The sequence below is a fragment of the Conger conger genome, chromosome 19 (genome assembly GCF_963514075.1).
Source record: "Conger conger chromosome 19, fConCon1.1, whole genome shotgun sequence".
Lineage (NCBI taxonomy): Eukaryota > Metazoa > Chordata > Actinopteri > Anguilliformes > Congridae > Conger > Conger conger.
In genome coordinates this window covers 10117424-10142079 of record NC_083778.1, presented here as the reverse complement: position 1 = coordinate 10142079, position 24656 = coordinate 10117424, and the positions used below count along the sequence as shown (strand labels likewise).

Genomic DNA, 24656 nt, shown 5'->3' with positions numbered 1-24656 from the left:
GGCTGGGTTAGAACTGGGGCCTGGAAGGGCTGGGTTAGAACTGGGGCCTGGAAGGGCTGGGTTAGAACTGGGGCCTGGAAGGGCTGGGTTAGAACTGGGGCCTGGAAGGGCTGGGTTAGAACTGGGGCCTGGAAGGGCTGGGTTAGAACTGGGGCCTGGAAGGGCTGGGTTAGAACTGGGGCCTGGAAGGGCTGGGTTAGAGCTGGGGCCTGAAAGGGCCGATCTGAGATATAAGATGGTGCAAATTCTGTCTCCACAAACACATCCCTGTTGTAAGGTTGAACCCCTGTCACCCGAAAGCCGGCCTGGATATTCAGTGGGGTTCATAAGCAATTGCTACAATCCCAGGGATGTCATAGATTGTGATGGTTGTTCCTCATCCAGGAATCGGACAGTTTATGTGCTTTTTTTCAGCGGCCCATAAACACTTCTGTCCAAAGGTTGCAGCCTATGTGAACAGTGGGGTGGGAAGGACAGCATAACGATGCCATTTGCTTTGGCAAAATTGAGGCCATCAATGGAAAGATGGGAGGAGGAGTAAGCATGGTTTTTTCATTGAACACTTGGCATGTTCAACAAAATGTTTCTCCTCTTTTGCTGCCAAGTGGTCCATTGTTGAGGAAGTGATCGCGAAAGAAACTGTTCCCTGTTGCTGAGACTGCACAGGCTAGCGTCAATAGGGTACCCCTTTCACCAGATGCAAGTGACCCTACCTGTTTAAACCCGGGTCTGACTACCAATCGGTCTGGTTTCTGCACCGTCGTCACACCGGTCTCATCCATATTCCAGACGTCCCCTGGTCCCAGGGAATGTCTGGCTAACACCTTCTCCAGATTGTCAAAGAAAGGCTTGACATTTTCCTTGTTAAAGGCACTTGCCCTGACAAGGCTAGTTGCCTCTGGCTTTCTGAGAGAGAGTGTAGGGTGCCGCTTTAAGAAGCGTGTAAACCACTCACTGCTGGCTTTTTCTTTTTCAGCCCAAGCTGGTGGAAACTGCAGCTCCCGTGCCACTGCAAATTCGTAAGCTAGCTTTCTCACCTCAGTTGGTGACAAACCAAAATAGATGTCAGCTGATCTTATAAGGTACTTCTCAAGCTGCAACTCCAACTCTGGGCTAAAAACCTGCCATGGAGATTTATACCCAACCACCGTAGTTGGGATGGCTGTCTGACTTCCTATTTCAGCTGTGGTGAACGTCTTGCAGTATCGAGCCAGTGTGCGGTAGTTGATGTTAAAATCCGTAGCTGTACTCCGGATTGATTTTTTGGCTAACTTCACCTGCCTCACTGCCCTTAGCATCACGTCAGGTGCTGTGCCGCCCTTTTCTGTTTTTCTTTGATAATTCCTGACCATCTCAACTCTCTTGCTTCTTTCCTTCCTTTCTTTCTTTAAAACCAGAATCACACAATTCAATACTACCATGATAACCATTGACAAGCAGACCCTCTGTGTGTATGTATAGCCTATTGGCAACTTTGGGGTAACTTTGTTTGCTCCAAAATCACTGACACAAGTTGCCCAAAACTGCCATGTTTGCTAATATGCAATATCTTAAAATTAGCTTAAAGCAGGACACTAGCTAAAGTATAACAAGACACACTATTCTCTCCTCTAACAAGTGCAAATGTATAATTAAGATTTTTAACTTGAAGATTATTACAAAAGATATCAAATTGATATTTTTTACTTTTCAATGTAAAAAATGGGAAATATGTGCTCACCACTACAGTGTGCTCTGGTTTTTCCAGGCAGGATATGACAGACCATATAGAGGCACAAAACCCATATTCCACTTTTAAGTAGTGCCCTCTGGTTGTGAAAATATTTACAGTGCGACAACTTACCCATGTGACAACAAGCCCCGGTCTCCCCTGTGTGTTTTCTACAAGCTTAAGATGAGGATTTTAAAAATAAGATGGCAATCCACTTGTCACTATCGACACTAGTGGAACCACTTTAAATGATTGGTATCCTTGTTTGAATACTTTGTGCGCTTGGGTATGGTAAAGTTGACGTGTTAGTCTTGAATTTGTTTCATTACTTCCATTCATTACAACGTTAAGGTAATATTCAATGTGTCATTTTTAACAGTAAAGTACTTTAGTTTGGTGAGCATGTACTGAGTTGGAGTGTTGGGAGGAGACGGGTGACAGGATGTGCTTTGGCTGTGGAGTGGCTTTGTTTGGAAATAAGTTGGGGTGTTTAGGATGATGTTGTGGAAGTAATTGTTGCCTGTAATGAAGGTGTGGTTCTGGTGGGTTTGCTTGTTGGAAAATTTGTTCCAGGTTTTACAGTTGCTTGACATGGAATTTCCTCCATTAAAATGTCGTGAAGTTCAGATGGATGTTCTTGTAATTAATAAAATTAATGGTACATGATTGAAATTAAACTAATGGTTTTAGCAGCTGGGTACTTGGCAGAAGTGTTTCCTGAAATGTTCTTGGCTATTTCCCGCGATGTGCTTTAAGCAGTAGAATTGTCTAATGTCTTCAGAAATAACTCCTGTAGTCTTTATCATATGCATCAAAAAAAGAAATGTACATGGGATGTTGGCAAGTTTAGAAATAATTGGTATGATGCCATTGCCACAGGTATTTGATGGCATACGTGTCTGTTGGACCACATTACAAAACATGTAGGTATGGTTCCAAGACTCTTATTGCATGCATGCAGATGATAAAGTACCTTGTGGATAAAGAAATGGACGAGGCAGCTGTGGGTGTGGGTATTTTTGAATGTATGTTGTAACAATGTGATTATTTTGTGATGAATAAAACTGGAATTGTTTGAGTGGAAGGATGGAGTTAGACTGACTTGTAAGTGGAAATTTAATAAATGAAATGGTTTCTGACTTTTCCACTGTAGTGACTAAGAGGTTTTTATTTTCATGTATTTTTCCTCCCCTCATATTCACTGTGTAGAAGTTAAATGTGGTTAATACTGTGGTATTTCAGTGATTTAAAAGTGGATTAAAGTGAAGTATATTCCCTTTTTGTAGCATGCAGCAACACCAAAAAGGTGTTTTGTTTGTATTTTACTTGGTAAACATTATTCCACATGCTGTGCATGCCATTGTTTTATGTGAAGCTAACATGGTCTCTATTTTCTTGTCAATACTGTGTTTAGTTTTCACGGTGGATTTGGAGAGACGCCTTCAAATAAACCAGTCGCGAGAAAGCAACAAATGTTATGAACAATTAACCACGGGTGTAATAAATACCATAATGCTTATTTACAAAAATGTTGGGCATCTTGGACATTTTATCAAACAACCTTAGAACACTTATCTCCAAGAGAAACAGATTTTTTAGCTTCTCCATAACAGCCTCTACATTTTGGAACTCCTTGCCTGTGGATATAAGGTCATGCTGTACTTACTGCTGTTTTGTAAAATCTCTTGAAGTATGATTGCAATCAAATCAGTGCTGCTATTATTTTATTTCATAGCCTTACCATTTTACTGTTCAAAACGATCGGGATAACTTTCCATATAAATCGAATAAAACTACACCATTAGAAACACATTCTACAGAATGAAGTTTTTAGTGTTTTGCATTACTGGTTCACCGTCATTAAGTTCCATCAAACATATGGAGTGAATATGGAATCAACAAATGCAAACATTCACTCTGGTTGTAAAAATACTCATTTCACAGGTTAAAACTTAATTATTAGAACTCTATAGTTTCACTCACCACCGTTCCAACTTTAATATTGTAGTTCCCCTGAAACAAACTCTTTAATTGATTGTCCTCTTCTCACTTGTCCCTGTGTTCGATCTGCACTTCATTGTATGTCGCCCTGGATAAGAGCGTCAGCTAAATGCCTTGTAATGCAATAAAAGAAACAAGAACAAAAGTTCAAAACGTTTTATACACAATAATAATCAGAAACAAGGGTAAGTACAAATATAAAGAATAGATGTATACCTGTGAAAGGGGTTAACTTGTGGAATGGGTAGTATCCTTTGCAAATGTAACATGTAATCATTTGTTTGTAAACTGTTTCCAAAATTGATACTTTCATTTGATAGGAAACAGACTCATCAACTCTGTGCAATATATACTTGGACAAATAGTTTTGCTTGTCTGGAATCAACAAATGCAAACATTCACTCTGGTTGTAAAAATACTCATTTCACATCGGTTAAAACTTCATTATTACAACTCTGTATAGTTTCACTCACCACCTTTCCACCATGCGTACGCTACCTGGTTCTCCTGGGAAATCGCGTGGAAATCGGGGCGTTTCGCGGGCTGCCAGTGGACGAGACCACGTAGTGGTTTGATGGAAACGACAAACACGGAATTTTATCTACACTGAGTGGTCTGCAAAGTGTTGAATATGTTGGTTTGTTTTGAGTTTGCTTATTTGGTTAATTTATGTGGTAAAAACATGTGTTGTTCAGTCTATTGAATAGTGCTAGAGCTGGGGTTACCCAGTGGGTGGGGCTACAGCAAGCCTTAGCCTATATCAGGTCCCATGGCCAGAATACGGGAGGATGGTTGAGAGAGAAGGTAAGGTCAGACCTTCTCTCTCAACCTCTAATACCAATTCATTAAATGTTTAATCTTTAATTAATTTGATATAACTGATAACTGTATAATCAATGTATGATCTTTGCTCTTAGTTAGAACAAACAAGTTTGCTGCGTTTTTTCTGAATGCAGCAGACTGCTTTTTGGGGAAACTTTTTAAAACAAACGAAAACATCGACAAACTCCTACTGTCACAAATATTAAACATAGAAAAGATGTGTTGAACAATCAATCACACAAATTTAAAAGTCAAGTTATAATCTTTCAAAGCATCTAAATTAAAACTTAAGCTTCAGCATGCTGACCAGAACTTTTACTGACAAAAGCAAACCGTCTGATTTTAAATAACCACGAGCTTTCAACAAACCCACAGCAGTCTACAAGTTCAATGACGTTACACATCAGCACAAGTGATCCAGGATTTTTTCAAAAATTATTATTAGTCCACGCAGTTATACTGTTTTGTCAATGTCACCGTGCAAATTACAGAAATATAACATTTCTTATGCAAGCAAATTAATGAGACCTACATGATTTAGTACGTTTTTTTACAAGAATGCCTTATCGTTTTCTTGGAATGTGTAGTTTATACTTGTGTAGGTACAAACCGTGCGTTTTTGCATGTGCAGTTTGAAACTGAAAATGATAACTAATCCTGTTGTACATACTTAAAGCCAAGGCTCATATTCATTCTACAATATATATTGGCTTCTGAAAGCATAAAGTAATCAATCAGAAATAACTCAATTTAACGGTTACACTTTTTGAATATTTCTACACTTTACAAGATTTATAACATTTTTCATTTTTTCATCAATACTAAATTATATTTTACAAACTACCGAAAAAACTGTATCTGCTTCTGGACAACTAATGGCTTCAAATTGAGACCCGTCTGTGTAAAATTATCAACAGGAATTAAAGTTATATTCATTTAAATAGAATAGCCTAATTACAAGGTTTGTTTAAACAAATGATTTCATTTCGGCATACATTTTAACTGGCATATTTAAAAAAATAAACTTACCACACAAAGAAACGTGCATCTTTCCCGCTTGCTTCGTCCAACCATTGCTAAGGGAAGGTGCGCGCCTCGGAGACGCGCTTTATAGCACGTGTGTGTGAAATTCACTCAAGATGTTTTTCTTAAAGAGAACACGTTTAGTGTTTAATTAATTACGTTCTTTGTCGGCCTCTTACGATTTACCCCAAGTGATATTTCATTTGTATTCTGTTCGGTTACACTTTTTTACAGCTACGCTTGTAGGGATTAATTTTCAAAGCCTCATAATTCAGCTACTGAAGATAGGATACTTCAAATCGATTACATACGATATTCATGAGGGTGAAATTGAATAAAAGTTGCGGTCACCAGAGTCTTGGAAAAAGACTGATTGATCGATTTATCCTAATATTTTCATGACTGTTGTTACAAGTAATACGTTTCCAAATAACTATGCTTTAGATGTAATGTTAGTGAATTTTCAAATGTTAATATAATTATATTAAGTAACTTAGTTATGGAGGCGGCTCAACTTCAAGGTACTGTTTGTTTCGCACATATCGTTTACGAGCTAGATGTGAAGATTACATTCGCATTTTAACAGTTGCAAAGTATATATTCATAATTGTGAATTATATTCTATTCACATTCTTTAATAAGCTGACGTAGGTAACATACAAGGTTTTATTGATCTTGGCTATATCGCAATAATTCTTCCCATTCCAGATGCGAAAGTTATTTGACAAACATAGTTGAAGGCCAACACCTGTAGATGGTGCTATTGCATCGGATGTGATGTTTTCACAATTTGCAATGTTAGTTTTATCTAGATGCATTATTTGGCTACATGACAGTTCAAGTAATGTTATTTGACAAGTTGAGATTCTCATTTCAATAGCCATCGTCTTCCTAGCTGTATCAGGGCTCTACACTCACGTGTGCTGCTAAGTTGAAACAAGTAGGTGCACACATGATCGATCCTGTAAGCACACATCACTTTTAAGAAGCAAATGCTCCAAAACGGGAGCATTGCAGAGCCCTGTGTGCTATGGCTAAAGAAACCAAACTTGTATTCCAGGGAAAGCAAATAATTGGTGTTGGATCTTTTACTGCATGTTAAATCTAGAGCGCCTCTTTTCTCTGGTCCTGTTCCAGGATAAATTAGAGGAGCTCAAAGTTTACTTCTCCAAGACTGAGTGGACCAATTTGCAGAAATGTGAGAGTGTGATTCAAAAGGATCAAGAGGAACAATGAAGTTGTTAGCCCTTGGCCCTTTTTATTACAAGTACCAAAACACTTCATTCTGCCCTCTACTCAGTTGAAAAATGTTTTTCAATATTCATAAAATAAAATGTTTTATTATATAAATTGTGAAGTGTTTTGTTTTTACTTTTTCAAGAAAATGATCCTCACCTCAGATGAGTGTGACTTTGACCACATGTGAACAGGAAGTTGCAGTTGCAAAGGCTTGCAGTTTGTTCTTGTGCCTAGAAATTAGATAGTACCTAGGTCTGAATTTCTGAACGTGAGTTACTGACCTTTCTTCTTGGTCTTAGGGCTGAACTCCCCGACTCCAGCTTTCCTGAGGGAGCACCGATCTCAGACAGCCATGCTGGCAAGGGCTGCAGAGCCAAGCGACTCTGAAGATGACGCATGGAACCCTTGTCTGGAGAGAGAGCCTGGTACACAAACAGCCGCAACACACACATATACAGAACCTGACTCAATAGGCATATTGTTCACAATGCCACATGTGTACTACATCACTACTCTATAAGCATACTGTACATTCACAATGCTACAAATACACTTCATTCACTCATTCACTCATTCACTCATTCACTCCAGTGTCCCGGAGCTTCAGTTCCAAAATCCGGAGTGCCAATCAGACTGGTGTTTCAGGGAGCAGTGCAGCAGGACAGGCCAGGACACAGGCAGCCTCGCTGGCTCAAACGCAGGCAGAACCTCCAGCGTCCTGCAGCGCACAGGTGAAGTCAGCGGCCCACGCGCTCACACTCCACTGGTGCTTGTGTAATTGAGGACACCGGCTGGACCTGAGGCTATTATTTCTAGTGACGGGGAAACCAGCTGTGACGGTTGTCCATTTTCCTCTTTAGCACTCGTTCGTAGCACACACCAGCTGGGAGTCTTGTTGTGGGTGGGCACACACTGGGCCGTTGCCTCGACCACAGTTCCGCTGGTCTGCAGCCAGCCTGCTTCAGCGTGTGCACGGCAGGCGTGTGCTGTGAAACATGGAATGATCCATTTCAGTTGGGTGGGGGGGGGGAGACTCAGGGTTAGTCAGGTTAATAGCGCCCTGATTGCCTCGGCTTTCAAGTAAAAAATAAACAAATCGGCACCATCCTTTGTTTTCTTTATGGACTCAGACATCAAATGCAATCACTTACTATAATATGCAAAATGCTATTTTGAAACCCATTTAAGCATTAAAATACAGCTGTCCAGGCATGTTTTGTGATTTGAGGGCACTTGATCGCAGCTGCCTTTGATTAACCGCTGAAGAACACTGCAAGAACATGAATGTACGTTGTCTTCTGTGCATTCAAATATTCCTGTTCTTTTAGGAAGAGAAGAATGCTACCAGCATCAGCAATGATGGTGACGATACGTTTCCTGGTTCCTCCGTTGTGAAGCAGATAGAGCCATGCAAACAGAGCTCCAAACAACCAAATACTGGTATATGCAGGTCTACGGGCCCTTACACATGGGTGCCTGTTCATGTTACATCATAATGGTCTCCATCCAGTATTCTTCTCACTTTAGTTTTTTTCTAAATTCCAATATTGGTATTTGGCAGACGCTCTTATCCAGAGCGACGTACAGTTGATTAGATTAAGCAGGAGACAATCCTCCCCTGGAGCAATGCAGGGTTCAGGGCCTTCCTCACAATCTTATTGTGGCTACACCTGGATTAGAACCACTGACCTGGAACCAGGCCGCCCTGTAGCATGTTTGTCTGTTGTATTTCGCCCACAGTTGCGTTGCTCTGTGAATTTCAGGACGATCGAAGAAAGAGCATTTGAAATCGCAGAAGGAGCAGGCAACCGTCTACGTCCGTGGTGAAAAGCTCCGCAGCACACAGAAAGTGTGCTACACTGAGCAAGAGGAGCCCAGAGATGAAGATTATTTCTGTGAGCCATGCGGAAACAAAGGCTGTTTCAATTTCTATTTCTTGTTATTGAGGTCCAGCTATGGATAAACGTGCATCTTTCCCGCTTGCTTCGTCCAGCCATTGCTAAGGGAAGGTGCGCGCCTCGGAGACGCGCTTTATAGCACGTGTGTGTGAAATTCACTCAAGATGTTTTTCTTAAAGAGAACACGTTTAGTGTTTAATTAATTACGTTCTTTGTCGGCCTCTTATGATTTACCCCAAGTGATATTTCATTTGTATTCTGTTCGGTTACACTTCAGCTGCATTTTTACAGCTACGCTTGTAGGGATTCATTTTCAAAGCCTCATAATTCAGCTACTGAAGATAGGATACTTCAAATCGGTTACATACGATATAAATGAGGGTGAAATTGAATAAAAGTTGCGGTCACCAGAGTCTTGGAAAAAGACTGATTGATCGATTTATCCTAATATTTTCATGACTGTTGTTACAAGTAATACGTTTCCAAATAGCTATGCTTTAGATGTAATGTAATGTTAGTGAAAACACACCATTTTCAAATGTTAATATAATTATATTAAGTAACTTAGTTATGGAGGCGGCTCAACTTCAAGGTACTGTTTGTTTCGCACATATCGTTTACGAGCTAGATGTGAAGATTACATTCGCATTTTAACAGTTTCAAAGTATATATCCATAATTGTGAATTATATTCTATTCACATTCTTTAATAAGCTGACGTAGGTAACATACAAGGTTTTATTGATCTTGGCTATATCGCAATAATTCTTCCCATTCCAGATGCGAAAGTTATTTGACAAACATAGTTGAAGGCCAACACCTGTAGATGGTGCTATTGCATCGGATGTGATGTTTTCACAATTTGCAATGTTAGTTTTATCTAGATGCATTAGTTGGCTACATGACAGTTCAAGTAATGTTATTTGACATGTCGAGATTCTCATTTCAATAGCCATCGTCTTCCTAGCTGTATCAGGGCACATGTGCTGCTAAGTTGAAACAAGTAGGTGCACACATGATCGATCCTGTAAGCACACATCACTTTTAAGAAGCAAATGCTCCAAAACGGGAGCATTGCAGAGCCCTGTGTGCTATGGCTAAAGAAACCAAACTTGTATTCCAGGGAAAGCAAATAATTGGTGTCGGATCTTTTACTGCATGTTAAATCTAGAGCGCCTCTTTTCTCTGGTCCTGTTCCAGGATAAATTAGAGGAGCTCAAAGTTTACTTCTCCAAGACTGAGTGGACCAATTTGCAGAAATGTGAGAGTGTGATTCAAAAGGATCAAGAGGAACAATGAAGTTGTTAGCCCTTGGCCCTTTTTATTACAAGTACCAAAACACTTCATTCTGCCCTCTACTCAGTTGAAAAATGTTTTTCAATATTCATAAAATAAAATGTTTTATTATATAAATTGTGAAGTGTTTTATTTTTACTTTTTCAAGAAAATGATCCTCACCTCAGATGAGTGTGACTTTGACCACATGTGAACAGGAAGTTGCAGTTGCAAAGGCTTGCAGTTTGTCCTTGTGCCTAGAAATTAGATAGTACCTAGGTCTGAATTTCTGAACGCGAGTTACTGACCTTTCTTCTTGGTCTTAGGGCTGAACTCCCCGACTCCAGCTTTCCTGAGGGAGCACCGATCTCAGACAGCCATGCTGGCAAGGGCTGCAGAGCCAAGCGACTCTGAAGATGACGCATGGAACCCTTGTCTGGAGAGAGAGCCTGGTACACAAACAGCCGCAACACACACATATACAGAACCTGACTCAATAGGCATATTGTTCACAATGCCACATGTGTACTACATCACTACTCTATAAGCATACTGTACATTCACAATGCTACAAATACACTTCATTCACTCATTCACTCATTCACTCATTCACTCATTCACTCATTCACTCATTCACTCATTCACTCATTCACTCCAGTGTCCCGGAGCTTCAGTTCCAAAATCCGGAGTGCCAATCAGACTGGTGCTTCAGGGAGCAGTGCAGCAGGACAGGCCAGGACACAGGCAGCCTCGCTGGCTCAAACGCAGGCAGAACCTCCAGCGTCCTGCAGCGCACAGGTGAAGTCAGCGGCCCACGCGCTCACACTCCACTGGTGCTCGTGTAATTGAGGACACCGGCTGGACCTGAGGCTATTATTTCTAGTGACGGGGAAACCAGCTGTGACGGTTGTCCATTTTCCTCTTTAGCACTCGTTCGTAGCACACACCAGCTGGGAGTCTTGCTGTGGGTGGGCACACTGGGCCGTTGCCTCGACCACAGTTCCGCTGGTCTGCAGCCAGCCTGCTTCAGCGTGTGCACGGCAGGCGTGTGCTGTGAAACATGGAATGATCCATTTCAGTTGGGTGGGGGGGGGGGGGGGGGGAGACTCAGGGTTAGTCAGGTTAATAGCGCCCTGATTGCCTCGGCTTTCAAGTAAAAAATAAACAAATCGACACCATCCTTTGTTTTCTTTATGGACTCAGACATCAAATGCAATCACTTACTATAATATGCAAAATGCTATTTTGAAACCCATTTAAGCATTAAAATACAGCTGTCCAGGCATGTTTTGTGATTTGAGGGCACTTGATCGCAGCTGCCTTTGATTAACCGCTGAAGAACACTGCAAGAACATGAATGTATGTTGTCTTCTGTGCATTCAAATATTCCTGTTCTTTTAGGAAGAGAAGAATGCTACCAGCATCAGCAATGATGGTGACGATACGTTTCCTGGTTCCTCCGTTGTGAAGCAGAGAGAGCCATGCAAACAGAGCTCCAAACAACCAAATACTGGTATATGCAGGTCTATGGGCCCTTACACATGGGTGCCTGTTCATGTTACATCATAATGGTCTCCATCCAGTATTCTTCTCACTTTAGTTTTTTTCTAAATTCCAATATTGGCATTTGGCAGACGCTCTTATCCAGAGCGACGTACAGTTGATTAGATTAAGCAGGAGACAATCCTCCCCTGGAGCAATGCAGGGTTCAGGGCCTTCCTCACAATCTTATTGTGGCTACACCTGGATTAGAACCACTGACCTGGAACCAGGCCGCCCTGTAGCATGTTTGTCTGTTGTATTTCGCCCACAGTTGCGTTGCTCTGTGAATTTCAGGACGATCGAAGAAAGAGCATTTGAAATCGCAGAAGGAGCAGGCAACCGTCTACGTCCGTGGTGAAAAGCTCCGCAGCACACAGAAAGTGTGCTACACTGAGCAAGAGGAGCCCAGAGATGAAGATTATTTCTGTGAGCCATGCGGAAACAAAGGCTGTTTCAATTTCTATTTCTTGTTATTGAGGTCCAGCTATGGATAAACGTGCATCTTTCCCGCTTGCTTCGTCCAGCCATTGCGAAGGGAAGGTGCGCGCCTCGGAGACGCGCTTTATAGCACGTGTGTGTGAAATTCACTCAAGATGTTTTTCTTAAAGAGAACACGTTTAGTGTTTAATTAATTACGTTCTTTGTCGGCCTCTTATGATTTACCCCAAGTGATATTTCATTTGTATTCTGTTGTTACACTTCAGCTGCATTTTTACAGCTACGCTTGTAGGGATTCATTTTCAAAGCCTCATAATTCAGCTACTGAAGATAGGATACTTCAAATCGGTTACATACGATATTCATGAGGGTGAAATTGAATAAAAGTTGCGGTCACCAGAGTCTTGGAAAAAGACTGATTGATCGATTTATCCTAATATTTTCATGACTGTTGTTACAAGTAATACGTTTCCAAATAGCTATGCTTTAGATGTAATGTAATGTTAGTGAAAACACACCATTTTCAAATGTTAATATAATTATATTAAGTAACTTAGTTATGGAGGCGGCTCAACTTCAAGGTACTGTTTGTTTCGCACATATCGTTTACGAGCTAGATGTAAAGATTACATTCGCATTTTAACAGTTTCAAAGTATATATCCATAATTGTGAATTATATTCTATTCACATTCTTTAATAAGCTGACGTAGGTAACATACAAGGTTTTATTGATCTTGGCTATATCGCAATAATTCTTCCCATTCCAGATGCGAAAGTTATTTGACAAACATAGTTGAAGGCCAACACCTGTAGATGGTGCTATTGCATCGGATGTGATGTTTTCACAATTTGCAATGTTAGTTTTATCTAGATGCATTAGTTGGCTACATGACAGTTCAAGTAATGTTATTTGACAAGTCGAGATTCTCATTTCAATAGCCATCGTCTTCCTAGCTGTATCAGGGCTCTACACTCACATGTGCTGCTAAGTTGAAGTAGGTGCACACATGATCGATCCTGTAAGCACACATCACTTTTAAGAAGCAAATGCTCCAAAATGGGAGCATTGCAGAGCCCTGTGTGCTATGGCTAAAGAAACCAAACTTGTATTCCAGGGAAAGCAAATAATTGGTGTGGGATCTTTTACTGCATGTTAAATCCAGAGCTCCTCTTTTCTCTGGTCCTGTCCCAGGATAAATTAGAGGAGCTCAAAGTTTACTTCTCCAAGACTGAGTGGATTTGCAGAAATGTGAGAGAGTGCGATTCAAAAGGATCAAGAGGAACAAGGAAGTTGTTAGCCCTTGGCCCTTTTTATTTTACACAGTGCAAGGTACTGACAAGTACCAAAACACTTCATTCTGCCCTCTAATCAGTTGAAAAATGTTTTTCAATATTCATAAAATAAAATGTTTTATTACATAAATTGTGAAGTGTTTTGTTTTTACTTTTTCAAGAAAATTATCCTCACCTCAGATGTGTGTGACTTTGACCACATGTGAACGGGAAGTTGCAGTTGCAAAGGCTTGCAGTTTGTCCTTGTGCCTAGAAATTAGATAGTACCTAGGTCTGAATTTCTGAACGTGAGTTACTGACCTTTCTTCTTGGTCTTAGGGCTGAACTCCCCGACTCCAGCTTTCTTGAGGGAGCACCGATCTCAGACAGCCATGCTGGCAAGGGCTGCAGAGCCAAGCGACTCTGAAGATGAGGCATGGAACCCTTGTCTGGAGAGAGAGCCTGGTACACAAACAGCCGCAACACACACATATATACAGAACCTGACTCAATAGGCATATTGTTCACAATGCCACATGTGTACTACATCACTACTCTATAAGCATACTGTACATTCACAATGCTACTTCATTCACTCATTCACTCATTCACTCATTCACTCATTCACTCATTCACTCATTCACTCATTCACTCATTCACTCATTCACTCATTCACTCCAGTGTCCCGGAGCTTCAGTTCCAAAATCCGGAGTGCCAATCAGACTGGTGCTTCAGGGAGCAGTGCAGCAGGACAGGCCAGGACACAGGCAGCCTCGCTGGCTCAAACGCAGGCAGAACCTCCAGCGTCCTGCAGCGCACAGGTGAAGTCAGCGGCCCACGCGCTCACACTCCACTGGTGCTTGTGTAATTGAGGACACCGGCTGGACCTGAGGCTATTATTTCTAGTGACGGGGAAACCAGCTGTGACGGTTGTCCATTTTCCTCTTTAGCACTCGTTCGTAGCACACACCGGCTGGGAGTCTTGTTGTAGGTGGGCACACACTGGGCCGTTGCCTCGACCACAGTTCCGCTGGTCTGCAGCCAGCCTGCTTCAGCGTGTGCACGGCAGGCGTGTGCTGTGAAACATGGAATGATCCATTTCAGTTGGGTGGGGGGGGGGGGGGGGGGAGACTCAGGGTTAGTCAGGTTAATAGCGCCCTGATTGCCTCGGCTTTCAAGTAAAAAATAAACAAATCGACACCATCCTTTGTTTTCTTTATGGACTCAGACATCAAACGCAATCACTTACTATAATATGCAAAATGCTATTTTGAAACCCATTTAAGCATTAAAATACAGCTGTCCAGGCATGTTTTGTGATTTGAGGGCACTTGATCGCAGCTGCCTTTGATTAACCGCTGAAGAACACTGCAAGAACATGAATGTATGTTGTCTTCTGTGCATTCAAATATTCCTGTTCTTTTAGGAAGAGAAGAATGCTACCAGCATCAGCAATGATGGTGACGATACGTTTCCTGGTTCCTCCGTTGTGAAGCAGAGAGAGCCATGCAAACAGAGCTCCAAACAACCAAATACTGGTATATGCAGGTCTACGGGCCCTTACACATGGGTGCCTGTTCATGTTACATCATAATGGTCTCCATCCAGTATTCTTCTCACTTTAGTTTTTTTCTAAATTCCAATATTGGCATTTGGCAGACGCTCTTATCCAGAGCGACGTACAGTTGATTAGATTAAGCAGGAGACAATCCTCCCCTGGAGCAATGCAGGGTTCAGGGCCTTCCTCACAATCTTATTGTGGCTACACCTGGATTAGAACCACTGACCTGGAACCAGGCCGCCCTGTAGCATGTTTGTCTGTTGTATTTCGCCCACAGTTGCGTTGCTCTGTGAATTTCAGGACGATCGAAGAAAGAGCATTTGAAATCGCAGAAGGAGCAGGCAACCGTCTACGTCCGTGGTGAAAAGCTCCGCAGCACACAGAAAGTGTGCTACACTGAGCAAGAGGAGCCCAGAGATGAAGATTATTTCTGTGAGCCATGCGGAAACAAAGGCTGTTTCAATTTCTATTTCTTGTTATTGAGGTCCAGCTATGGATAAACGTGCATCTTTCCCGCTTGCTTCGTCCAGCCATTGCTAAGGGAAGGTGCGCGCCTCGGAGACGCGCTTTATATCACGTGTGTGTGAAATTCACTCAAGATGTTTTTCTTAAAGAGAACACGTTTAGTGTTTAATTAATTACGTTCTTTGTCGGCCTCTTATGATTTACCCCAAATGATATTTCATTTGTATTCTGTTCGGTTACACTTCAGCTGCATTTTTACAGCTACGCTTGTAGAGATTCATTTTCAAAGCCTCATAATTCAGCTACTGAAGATAGGATACTTCAAATCGGTTACATACGATATTCATGAGGGTGAAATTGAATAAAAGTTGCGGTCACCAGAGTCTTGGAAAAAGACTGATTGATCGATTTATCCTAATAGTTTCATGACTGCTGTTACAAGTAATACGTTTCCAAATAGCTATGCTTTAGATGTAATGTAATGTTAGTGAAAACACACCATTTTCAAATGTTAATATAATTATATTAAGTAACTTAGTTATGGAGGCGGCTCAACTTCAAGGTACTGTTTGTTTCGCACATATCGTTTACGAGCTAGATGTGAAGATTACATTCGCATTTTAACAGTTTCAAAGTATATATCCATAATTGTGAATTATATTCTATTCACATTCTTTAATAAGCTGACGTAGGTAACATACAAGGTTTTATTGATCTTGGCTATATCGCAATAATTCTTCCCATTCCAGATGCGAAAGTTATTTGACAAACATAGTTGAAGGCCAACACCTGTAGATGGTGCTATTGCATCGGATGTGATGTTTTCACAATTTGCAATGTTAGTTTTATCTAGATGCATTAGTTGGCTACATGACAGTTCAAGTAATGTTATTTGACAAGTTGAGATTCTCATTTCAATAGCCATCGTCTTCCTAGCTGTATCAGGGCTCTACACTCACGTGTGCTGCTAAGTTGAAACAAGTAGGTGCACACATGATCGATCCTGTAAGCACACATCACTTTTAAGAAGCAAATGCTCCAAAATGGGGGCATTGCAGAGCCCTGTGTGCTATGGCTAAAGCAACCAAACTTGTATTCCAGGGAAAGCAAATAATTGGTGTCGGATCTTTTACTGCATGTTAAATCTAGAGCTCCTCTTTTCTCTGGTCCTGTTCCAGGATAAATTAGAGGAGCTCAAAGTTTACTTCTCCAAGACTGAGTGGACCAATTTGCAGAAATGTGAGAGAGTGTGATTCAAAAGGATCAAGAGGAACAATGAAGTTGTTAGCCCTTGGCCCTTTTTATTACAAGTACCAAAACACTTCATTCTGCCCTCTACTCAGTTGAAAAATGTTTTTCAATATTCATAAAATAAAATGTTTTATTATATAAATAGTGAAGTGTTTTGTTTTTACTTTTTCAAGAAAATTATCCTCACCTCAGATGAACGTGAGTTACTGACCTTTCTTCTTGGTCTTAGGGCTGAACTCCCCGACTCCAGCTTTCTTGAGGGAGCACCGATCTCAGACAGCCATGCTGGCAAGGGCTGCAGAGCCAAGCGACTCTGAAGATGACGCATGGAACCCTTGTCTGGAGAGAGAGCCTGGTACACAAACAGCCGCAACACACACATATACAGAACCTGACTCAATAGGCATATTGTTCACAATGCCACATGTGTACTACATCACTACTCTATAAGCATACTGTACATTCACAATGCTACAAATACACTTCATATACATCTCCAGTGTCCCGGAGCTTCAGTTCCAAAATCCGGAGTGCCAATCAGACTGGTGCTTCAGGGAGCAGTGCAGCAGGACAGGCCAGGACACAGGCAGCCTCGCTGGCTCAAACGCAGGCAGAACCTCCAGCGTCCTGCAGCACACAGGTGAAGTCAGCGGCCCACGCGCTCACACTCCACTGGTGCTTGTGTAATTGAGGACATCGGCTGGACCTGAGGCTATTATTTCTAGTGACGAGGAAACCAGCTGTGACGGTTGTCCATTTTCCTCTTTAGCACTCGTTCGTAGCACACACCGGCTGGGAGTCTTGTTGTAGGTGGGCACACACTGGGCCGTTGCCTCGACCACAGTTCCGCTGGTCTGCAGCCAGCCTGCTTCAGCGTGTGCACGGCAGGCGTGTGCTGTGAAACATGGAATGATCCATTTCAGTTGGGTGGGGGGGGAGACTCAGGGTTAGTCGGGTTAATAGCGCCCCGATTGCCTCGGCTTTCAAGTAAAAAATAAACAAATCAGCACCATCCTTTGTTTTCTTTATGGACTCAGACATCAAATGCAATCACTTACTATAATATGCAAAATGCTATTTTGAAACCCATTTAAGCATTAAAATACAGCTGTCCAGGCATGTTTTGTGATTTGAGGGCACTTGATCGCAGCTGCCTTTGATTAACCACTGAGGAACACTGTAAGAACATGAATGTATGTTGTCTTCTGCGCATTCAAATATTCCTGTTCTTTTAGGAAGTGAAGGATGCTACCAGCCTCAGCAATGATGGTGACGATTTGTTTCCTGGTTCCTCCGTTGTGAAGCAGAGAGAGCCATGCAAACAGAGCTCCAAACAACCAAATACTGGTATATGCAGGTCTACGGGCCCTTACACATGGGTGCCTGTTCATGTTACATCATAATGGTCTCCATCCAGTATTCTTCTCACTTTAGTTTTTTTCTAAATGAATGAGTGTTTGCAAGCTGTTGTCTTCAAAATGATGTGGAACAAAAGCAAAGAAAAGCACACAATTTGAGGCTTCGGCTAGCAAACTGATGAAAAACTGAATCTTTGTCCGTTTGGCAATTGCCGATAAATAGTTATGTGATCTGACAATGGGTACCCAAGACTCATGGAATGGGCAGTGACACACTTACATGGATGTGGCACCAAATTGTGGTAGCGACCTATTAACATGCGAGTTCTACTGTCAATAAAATTAAATGTACACAGTGCTTACAGATTGACATCAGTACAACAATCATTTGTCCAAAGTTCATCAGTTCGCAATATTGCTCCAGCATTACATTACATTATTGGCATTTGGCAGACGCTCTTATCCAGAGCGACGTACAGTTGATTAGATTAAGCAGGAGACAATCCTCCCCTGGAGCAATGCAGGGTTCAGGGCCTTCCTCAGAATCTTATTGTGGCTACACCTGGATTAGAACCACTGACCTGGAACCAGGCCGCCCTGTAGCATGTTTGTCTGTTGTATTTCACCCACAGTTGCGTTGCTCTGTGACTTTCAGGACGATCGAAGAAAGAACATTTGAAATCGCAGAAGGAGCAGGCAACTGTCTACGTCCGTGGTGAAAAGCTCCGCAGCACACAGAAAGTGTGCTACACTGAGCAAGAGGAGCCCAGAGATGAAGATGATTTCTGTGAGCCATGCGGAAACAAAGGCTGTTTCAATTTCTATTTCTTGTTATTGAGGTCCAGCTATGGATAAACTCTCCCTTCTCTTAGATTGTGACGAGTGCCAGTCCTTCTTCACTGATGAATGCCCGGTCCACGGCCCCCCTTCGTTCATCTTCGACTCTCCAGCGCCCGCTGTGGCCCCCGACAGGGCCCGGCTTACCCTGCCCCCCGGTCTGGAGGTCAGAGTCTCCAGCATCCCTGGAGCAGGCCTGGGGGTGTTCGCCAAGGGACAGACAGTGCCCAGTGGAGTACACTATGGACCCTACGAGGGAGAGCTGACTGAGGAAGACATGGAGAGCGGCTACTCCTGGATGGTGAGAAGGACCTTGTTCTTGAGTGATAGTGCAGTGGAGAGTTCAGTGTCGAGAGCAGTGTGGGTTTTCATAGTGTGGAAATGTTATAACGGGGTCATTGTGCAGAGATTTTAAAGTAATATAGAGCTGTATGAGTGTTTGTGGCACAGACGTAACAGGTTAACGGTGTAGAAATTAAGCCTGGCTAATGATGCTGTGTTAGATCTCCAGGAGCAAGCGCTGTGTCATTGATGCCAAGAGTGAAACCCACTCCAACTGGATGAGGTTGGTAGTAGTGCTTACAGAAACCACTGACTGCATTTCTACCTTATAATATGATGTTACATTAATAATTTTGTTGGGCTCTTTCTTACTTCCCCGTGTTCTCTTTGACTCAGATATGTTAACTGTGCTCGAAACGAGGAGGAGCAGAATCTTGTGGCTTTCCAGTACAGAGGGGTTATTCTGTATCGCTGCTTTAACCCCATTCACCCAGGGCAGGAGCTGCTGGTGTGGTATGGGGACGACTATGCCAAAGACCTGGGTATCACCTTCGACGACCGGTGGAGCAACAAGTGCTCTTCTAAAGGTACTAATCCCTTCTCTTCCCTTCTTCTCACAGATCATTCTCTGGGATTTGGTGTCCTGCAATTCTGAAGTGACCCATTTCACAGCTTTGTTTTAAGACTAGAAAAATCAGATGTAAAGAGGACTTTGCCCTAATCAATGCCCATGTTAATCCTCACCTAACCGAAGTGCGTATTTTGGACCATTTTGAGAAATAACCAGAATTTTGAGCTGTAAGAATCTGACACACTGGAGAAAAATGTCTTTGTGCTAAAAACAGAAATAATTTTAACTCATTCTCTTTTTCCTCCACCAGGGGGCGAGGACATTCCTTCTCAGTTCTTCCCCTGTACTCAGTGTTCGCTCTCCTACACAGCAGAGATCTACCTGCACAAACACATCAAGCACTCTCACCGTAAGGAATATGTGAGACTGCTCAGAGCAGGATCAGTCACATCAGAGAGTCTCCAGCCTTCCACCAGCTCCCACAGACACTGTGCACCGTCTCAGACTGTTGCAGATACAGTCAGACTCCTCAGCCCAAAACACCAGCAAACTCACACAGGGGAGAGGCCGTACCACTGTGCCCAGTGTGGGAAGAGTTTCAGCCGAGGGGCACACCTCAAACAACACCAGCGAACTCACACAGGGGAGAGGCCGTACCACTGCGCCCAGTGTGGGAAGAGTTTCAGCCAAGGGGGAGACCTTAAACGACACCAGCGAACTCACACAGGGGAGAGGCCGTACCACTGCGCCCAGTGTGGGAAGAGTTTCAGCAAAGGGGGAGACCTTAAACGACACCAGCGAACTCACACAGGGGAGAGGCCGTACCACTGTGCCCAGTGTGGGAAGAGTTTCAGCCGAGGGGCACACCTCAAACAACACCAGCGAACTCACACAGGGGAGAGGCCGTACCACTGCGCCCAGTGTGGGAAGAGTTTCAGTCACGTGGAAACCCTTAAACAACACCAGCGAACTCACACAGGGGAGAGGCCGTACCACTGCGCCCAGTGTGGGAAGAGTTTCAGTAAAGGGGGAGACCTTAAACGACACCAGCGAACTCACACAGGGGAGAGGCCGTACCACTGTGCCCAGTGTGGGAAGAGTTTCAGCCGAGGGGCACACCTCAAACGACACCAGCGAACTCACACAGGGGAGAGGCCGTACCACTGCGCCCAGTGTGGGAAGAGTTTCAGTCACGTGGAAACCCTTAAACAACACCAGCGAACTCACACAGGGGAGAGGCCGTACCACTGTGCCCAGTGTGGGAAGAGTTTCAGCCTAGGGGCACACCTCAAACGACACCAGCGAACTCACACAGGGGAGAGGCCGTACCACTGCGCCCAGTGTGGGAAGAGATTCAGTGTGGAGGGAAACCTTAAACAACAGCAGCGAACTCACACAGGGGAGAGGCCGTACCTTTGCACCCAGTGTGGGAAGAGATTCAGTGCGCAGAGAAACCTTAAACGACACCAGCGAACTCACACAGGGGAGAGGCCGTACCACTGCGCCCAGTGTGGGAAGAGTTTCAGTGAGAAGGGAACCCTCAAACGACACCAGCGAACTCACACAGGGGAGAGGCCGTACCACTGCGCCCAGTGTGGGAAGAATTTCAGTGAGAAGGGAACCCTCAAACGACACCAGCGAACTCACACAGGGGAGAGGCCGTACCACTGCGCCCAGTGTGGGAAGAATTTCAGTGAGAAGGGAACCCTCAAACGACAGCAGCGAACTCACACAGGGGAGAGGCCGTACCACTGCGCACAGTGTGGGAAGAGTTTCAGTGAGAAGGGAACCCTCAAACGACACCAGCGAACTCACACAGGGGAGAGGCCGTACCACTGCGCCCAGTGTGGGAAGAGTTTCAGCCGAGGGGCACACCTCAAACGACACCAGCGAACTCACACAGGGGAGAGGCCGTACCACTGCGCCCAGTGTGGGAAGAGTTTCAGTCAGGTGGAAACCCTTAAACAACACCAGCAAACTCACACAGGGGAGAGGCCGTACCACTGCGCCCAGTGTGGGAAGAGTTTCAGCCAAGGGGGAGCCCTTAAACGACACCAGCAAACTCACCCAGGGGAGAGGCCGTACCACTGTGCCCAGTGTGGGACGCGTTTCAGTCACAGGTCAGACTTTAAACTACACCAGCGAACTCACACAGGGGAGAGGCCGTACCACTGCGCCCAGTGTGGGACGCATTTCAGTCACAGGTCAGACTTTAAACTACACCAGCGAACTCACACAGGGGAGAGGCCGTACCACTGCACCCAGTGTGGGAAGAGTTTCCGTGAGAAGGGAACCCTCAAACGACACCAGCGAACTCACATGCTCAAGGGCATATGGTAATGAATTAATTAATGGAGTGTCATTTTTTCATAACAATACATGTTTTAAAGCTCACTTTGTGATGAAACATTTTTAAGGTGTTCAAATGCATACCTTCTCTACCAACTGCATTTTGTTTTTCTAATTGTTTGATCATTTCATATAAAATCTTCATCTTAAAATGACATTATACTCTTATGTGATTAGTATTAAATCTTTGCACTTAAAGCTGATGAAGATGGAACCACAGGAACAGTGTCGGGGAAACTGGCCAATGCAGCTGCAACCCAACACGATTGAGATGCATTTTGTTTTGTCTTGCCACGGGAGCATTCAATGATCCTGAGACGCACAACAGTACCACCTTTCCCTGATCTCCACAGCAGAGTTTACCTTGACCATTTTGCTGGGCCTCTATCATCAAGCAACAATTAGCACTTTAAGGTGAGGTCACACAGTCCCCTCCAAAGGTATTGGAGCATCAAGGCCAATTCTTCATTATCATTAACTTCTCTTCCTCTGCTCTCTACGTAATCGAGGGGCCATGGTCCGCATGGAATTTATATTTCATAGGCAAACTATTTTGCTGTTCAAAACGACCTGGATAACCTGTCAGGAGACTACGGTTAAACCTGGCACTCCGTGCATTGATGTCCCTTCTCAATCAATATAAAAAATAAAACGGCAACTTAAGCAACGAATGCTTGAAAATCCAAAAATGCAAAATATTCCGTTCATATACTTTGTCAGGTTCACCCTTCATCTGTTTTGTCTGGAATCAACAAATGCAAACATTCACTCCGGCTGTAGAAATATTCTCATTTATTGGTTAAAACTTAATTATTACAACTCACCACCGTTCCACCATGCGTACGCTACCTGGTTCTCCTGGGAAATCGCGCGGCTGTACGAGACCACGTCGAAATTAATGAACAATTTGCCCAGCCCCTACTTCTCATTGTTTCTCAAAGTACCTCTTTAAAAGTGGAAGTATTCATACATTTTAACTGGTACGTTACCCCCAAAAAAACCCACAAAGAAACGTGCGTCTTACACGCTTGCTTCGTCCAGCAATTGCTAAGAGAAGGTGCGCGCCTCGGAGACTCGCTTTGTCGCACAGGTGTGTGAGAAAACGAGGTTCCTGAGAGACCGGAATGGCATGGGTAGACTGCGTTTCCCGACGAACTTCAAAATTCGTGTAGGCTACTATTTCGGAGAAGGCTACTGCAGAACAACTTACTGAATACACTTCATAATTAGGCTTCCCGGGCAAAGATAGCTTCGATGTTCAAATTCGACTTTCAAATTCACTCAAAACGTTTTTCTTAGAGAAGAGAACACGTTTTGTGTTTAATTCATTACGTTCCTATTCATGACGGTGAGATTTACACTAATTGTAGGCATCATCATCTCCTAACTAGCCTAAGAATGCCAGTGGCAAAAACAAATTTTCCAACGATAATTGCAAATACAATTGTTGGAAGCAGCAAGTACACATTTAACAAATACGAGACCTTGGTGACTTTCTTGAAAACACCCAGTTTAAAATGTCATTTTATCTAAATTAATTTATCTAGTTAAAATACACTCTTAATGGATTCAATTTTTCACCTTTCCCATTTTATTTCATTTCATAAAATGGATGTTCAAAACACATTTAAACACATTTTTAGGAGATTAATACTGCTAAATAAATTCATAATATCAAACATTCTAGGATTTCATGCACAAATAAAACTCATGGCCAGCATGTCGAAGCTTAACTTTTACTGACAAAAGCAAACCGTCTCCTTTTAAATAACCACAGACTTAGCAAACCCACAGCTGTACAAGTTCAATGACGCTACATATCAGCACAGGTTTGTCCATGCAATGCAATGGAGTTATAATGTTTTACAGTCACTGTGCTCAACACTAAATACCGGGTCATAAAGTCAAATTACACAAATAAAACATTTGTTATTAGCCATGGATATTGCTTTAAATTATGTATAACAGGATTAATCATTTTAAATTGCGTCAAAATGTACACATGCACGGTTTGGACCTACACAGAATAATAAACTACACATTCCAAAAAAACTAAGGCTTTCTTGTCAGAAACTACCGAAATCATGTTGGCCTCATTCATTTGCCTGCATATTTATTCAACAATACACTTGGCAACTGAAAAAGTAACTCCATTTTACGATGACACTTTAAATACTCCAACAGTTTACATGATTTATTAAATTTTTCATTTTGTAATTAATAGCTACCTAATTGTATTTTACAAACTACCGAAAAAAGTACTATATCTGTTTCTCGACTCGGCTACTAACGGCTTCTAATCAAGAGACCAGTCTGTCTAAAATTAACAACGGGAATTTTATATATTCATTTTAATGGAATACCTAATCGATTATATCAGAATATTCCATTTATTCGAGCTCGAAAACATAAGGCAACAAAAACATACATAAAATTCATGTTTTTCTCATATTTAATCGTTAATATTTCGTACCACGACAGAAACATAACCCCGAATTTCACTGAAAAAACCTGTTACTGCCACTCGTGGCGCCCTAAATTTGCCATCAGAAACCAGCAATTCGACAAAGCTTTCCATTTCATGGCAAAAATGAGCAAAAATGTGAGTGCGATTCAGAAGCATCAAGAGGAACCATGAAGTTATGTTAGCCCTCGGTAAATGCTCTTTATTTTACACAGTGCAAGGTTGTACTTCCTGACAAGTACCAAAACGCTTCATTCTGCCCTCTACTCAGTTGAAACATGTTTTTCAATATTCATA

The 24656-nt window shown here is 42.7% G+C and overlaps 1 pseudogene; it reads left to right on the top strand.

The window, feature by feature from the left end:
* Positions 1 to 24656, top strand: part of LOC133119331 (zinc finger protein 208-like) — a 135151-nt pseudogene that overhangs the window by 103487 nt on the left and 7008 nt on the right.